Genomic DNA, 5,217 nt, shown 5'->3' with positions numbered 1-5,217 from the left:
TATATATATATATATATATATATATATATATATATATATATATATATATATATTGACCGATCGAACAGATATGTATGGGCAGAACAAAACCGTGGTTCTGCCAAATAAACAATGTTTATGTCTTTCTAGAAAAGAGTAAATACAGGTGGAATATGAGGTCAGAGATACTTCAGAGTGCACTACAATAGTCTTTCGAACCCAACCAGATAACATGCACTATTTGGGGTGGAACTGTTATCAGCCAAATGACATGTTTTGTTCATGTAAATTTTAAAAGGTGCAACAATCATTGGTATATATCACTTCGTATATTTTATTTTGTAACTCTTAAAATTTGTCGTTTAGTTATTTTCCTTTTTTTTGTTGTCATCTGAAATTTTTATTTATAACTTGGTTTCACACCAAGGAAAGATACAGCATAGCCCAAAAAGGGAAGCTAAAGCCGACGGACCAAGTGATGTCCTCGAAGTCAAAGCCGATGGACGAAGAGATGTCCTCGGAGTCAAAGCCCTATAGAAGGGAAACTAAAAACAAACAAACAAAGATTTTCAAACCATACGAAGAAGAACAAACCCTTACAATAAGAACAGAAACCAATTGGCTAGAACCCTATGAGATATACTAGACCTAAGAAACCAAAAACACATCTTCTCCCGAAGCTCCTGTGAAGGATTTATCTTGGCTGCCCACGGCCAACCCAAAGATAACATCTACCACCTCCTATCCTGATGAGAGCTGATCTCTCGAGAACCCAAGGACTTCATAACCCAGCAAGTAAAACCACTATGAGAAACTCAAACCTACTTCTGGATGTGACGACGATGTCTGATGCGTCAATTCACATCTAGCTAGAAACCTTCAAAATGCCACCAATCTAAACAGATCTGGAAAGCAAGACAAGGAGCAAAGTCTAAGCCCTCAGTTATCACCAAACTCAAGAGCAAGGAGGGCGATAACCCGAGGAAGCTAACAACCACAGCGAACAACACCAAGGAGAAGAGGACCTGCAAACTTAGAGAACTAAAACATCTTCGAACAAAAACTGAGCCTCCGCTTAAGAAGGGTATGGACTAAAAGCGAGCCGCTGACTGGTACGGTGAGACAAAGATCGAGAGGAAAGGCAGTGGCTGGACAAGAACCCACAGCCACTCCACAAGGCGCATTGAAGCAATGACAAGCACAAACCCGGCACTAAGATCTGGGACAGGAAACAGCAAACCACAATGCCGGATCAGTTAGATCGACGGTTAGCCCGTTTAGTTATTTTCCTAGCAAAATACATTTGTAGAGGAAAAAACTAAATATAAACAAAATTGTACTAATTTGTGGATGCATGCTCCTTACCTCATTTACTATATAAATGATTAACCTTTATTTTAAAGTTATAATTTTTTTTTTCAGTAAATAGTTTTATTAGATCAGCTCAAACAAGCCAATTTTAAGAAATATTGTGTACATATAAGCTTAAGAGCAGTTCATTATATTTTACATATCAAATTATCTGCTTTAACATTAGCTTGACAAGAAATTAAAATAATAGACAAAAAGAGAAAAGTTTCCGTGTCTTTTGATTTCTTCTAAGTATGTTAAGAAGACTGGCCACTCAGCTGGAAAAAACATAATTTTCACCAAATAAGAACAGTCGGTAATGAAACAACTTCTCGCTTGTTTGCTTCCATCATACACTTCATGGCCCACATTAGCGTTTCGACCTCGATATGTAGGAAAGTTAGGCTTCGTCGGAAGTTGGCACCAGCTTGTCGGAATGAGTACAAAATCATCCAATACCAAAGAAAATATCACTTTCCTTCCAAGATCCATCTATGAAATACCTATACCCTGAGTGGTTTGAAATATGTAAATCATTTGTTTATGGCAGTCGGATCTCTGGGGTGACCTCCACTTGAGCGCTCTCTAAACTTTTGCCACTAAAAAGATGGTATCCCTTGGGTCCCTATCCATACTTTTCAAAAACCTTGTCTTTCCGTGCTTTCCATATATACCATTAGCTATGGAAAAATTGCTAGAAGGATGTCTGGTGGGATTCACCAGAACATGTAATCTATATTTGTAAAAAGAGACTCTGTCAGAAAAATACAGGAGCCGTAGGAATCTGCGAAAGAACCCAAGCTTGAATTGATGGTGGACACAAAAAGATGGTGTGATTTATGGTCTCTGCCAATTCCTTGCATTTTGGGTAACTCGGATCACAAGCAATCCTACGATACCTTAAATTCTTTGATACTGGCACACAACCAGTAAGGGCTTGCCACATGAAATGTCGGATCTTCGGTGGACACGTGATCTTCCAAACATGAGCTTGTAAAGGGGTAATTTCTGGGCCGAATGAAGACCGCATCAAAAAACCTTGATCCACCTGATGCATAGTATTGTAACCTGATTTTACCGTACATTTACCGGACAATGCCATCAAAGCGAGTCAGGACAATTAGGAACCCTTAACGGCATAGCACATATCATGGATTTCGGGTCGAGAGCTGCATTAAGAAAATCAACCCTCATAATCAATAAAATGACTTACTCAAAGTGACATATCGACATTTAAGCCATTGTTTAAGGCTGGCCTCGGGAATGAGCTGGTATCCAAGGATCACTCCAAACTGAAATGGACTGCCCTGATCTAACCCATTTAATAAGCCTATTATTTACCAGAGTTCTAGCAGAAATTATAGTCCTCCATCCATATGACAGAGAGTATGACTTGATGGGATCCAAACGATTTGCTTTCTGTTAGTATTGACCTTTAAAGACTCTTGAAAAAAAGAGTCAGGAACCGTAATCAACCGCCACAACTGTTTCTCCAGCATCGATTTGTTAAAATAATCCACACACCAAAATCCCAGCCCACCCTCTGCTTTACTACAACAAAGCTTATTCCAGGCCAGCCAATGCATCATGCCTGAGTGACCGTTGGTACTCCACAAGAAATTGGCGACAACACTTATTAGTTTTGATGTGACTGTCTTAGAAAGGCGAAAGCATGACATAACATGACTTGGTAAGGTAGATGCGATTAATTTGATCATCACCTCCTTACCACCTCTAGATAGAAGCTTAGAAGACCAGCCATTTACTTGTGTCTTCAACCTATCCCTCACAAAGGAAAATACTTTAGTGTTTGAACCACCGAGACTTTCTGGTAAGCCTAAATAAGAACCCATTCCACCAAGATTTATGATACCCATCACCTCCTTTAATTCATCCCAAACTGCATGTAACACCCTAGTTTCGTATACTTGCGGAGAGGTTTAAAAGAATTGATTTGGCCACCTATGTCACCAAAGTGTACTTATCTTTTCGGTCAAGGGGCCTAAGAGAACTCCAGAGTTAAGCGTGCTTGAACTGGAGTAGTCTAAGGATGGGTGATCTTCCGGGAAGTGATTTTCTGAACTGTGTGACTGAGGGCAAAACAAAGGAAAAGATCATGTGGTCATTTGTAGAGACGGTAAACAAGTCTTTAAAGCCTCCCGGACATAACAAACCGACCGCCGGATATGGATGGGCTCATGGGCCTAGTGAGAGGACGTGAGGCCCATTAAGGAAGGTGGACTCATGGACTGCGAGTGGACATGGATCCCACTAAGAGGTGGCGGTCGGGGCGTTACAAGTGGTATCAGAGCCAAACCCAGACGAGTGTGGAGTTGGTTGGACTCACACCGTCGGGGGTGACGGTCTTGGTGCGCAACGAGGATGTTGCGATCTGTTAGTGGGGGTGAATTGTGACACCCCGGTTTCAGAGACTTACAGAGAGGTTTAAAAGAATTTATTTGGCCATCTATGTCACCAAAGTAAACTCATCTTTTTGGTCAAGGGGCCTGAGAGAACTCCAGAGTTAAGCGTGCTTGACCTAGAGTAGTCTCAGGATGAGTGACTTTCTGCGAAGTGATTGTCGAAACTGTATGAGTGAGGACAAAACACAGGAAAAGAATCATGTAATGATTTGTAGGGATGGTAAACAAATCTTTAAAGCCTCCCGGACGTACCAAACCGACCGTCGGATATGGATGGGCTCACGGGCCTAGTGAAAGGATGTGAGACCCATTAAGGAAGGTGGGCCCATGGACTGAGAGTGGACATAGGGGCTACTAAGAGGTGGCGGTCGGGGCGTTACAAGTGGTATCAGAGGCAAAACCAGACGAGTGTGGAGTGGGGTGGACTCACACCATCGGGGGTAACGGTCTTTGTGCACAACGAAGACGTTGCGATCTGTTAGTGGGGGTGAATTGTGACACCCCGGTTTCAGAGACTTGCAGAGAGGTTTAAAAGAATTGATTTGGCCATCTATGTCACCAAAGTGCACTTATCTTTTCGGTCAAGGGGCCTGAGAGAACTCCAGAGTTAAGCATGCTTGAGCTTGAGTAGTCTCATGATGGGTGACCTTCCAGGAAGTGACTGTCGGAATTGTGTGAGTGAGGACAAAACACTGGAAAAGATCTTGTGGTGATTTATAAGGACGATAAACAAGTCTTTAAAGCCTCCCAGACGTAGCAAACCGACCGTTGGATATGGATGGGTTCACGAGCCTAGTGAGAGGACGTGAGGCCCATTAACGAGGTGGGCCCATGATGGACTGGGAGTGGACATGGGACCCACTAAGAGGTGGCGGTCGGGGCGTTACAGTTATAATGAAGGGTAATAGAAGGGAGACGTTATACGTGTTGCAAGCGAAAGCAAGGAGAGCAAAAGCTCTGAGTGTTGTCATAGACAAAGGTTCAGAGGGCAAGGATTAGACACAGTTATGGCATAGTAGATTGATTCATGTAGGTTAGAAAGCATTGGATGTTCTGGCAAAGAAATGGTGTTTTGGTGCAGATAAAATTTTTGAGGTTAAGTTCTGTGAAGACTACATTATGGGAAAGACATAGAGAGTTAGTTTTGGGTCTACACAGCATAACAACAAACATAAGCTAGACTACATGCACTCAGATATTTGAGGATCTCATAATGTTCCCCTTAGTCTTGGTCAATGTCAGTATTTTATCTTGTTTATAGATGATTGGTCAAGGAATCTGTGGGTGTACTTCTTAAAAACGAAAGATGAAGCTTTTGAAGCATTCATCAACTGGAAAAATATGGTGGAGACTCTGAGTGAAAGGAAAGTTAAGAAGCTTCAGACATATAATGGATTAGAATTTTGCAACTTTAGGTTTGATGAATTTACAAGAAGGAAGGTGTAACGAGGCACAAAACGTATAC

This window comes from Camelina sativa, chromosome 9 (assembly GCF_000633955.1).
Source record: "Camelina sativa cultivar DH55 chromosome 9, Cs, whole genome shotgun sequence".
NCBI lineage: Eukaryota > Viridiplantae > Streptophyta > Magnoliopsida > Brassicales > Brassicaceae > Camelina > Camelina sativa.
The sequence above is the reverse complement of the archived record's forward strand: the minus strand, read 5'-3'. Positions refer to the sequence as shown.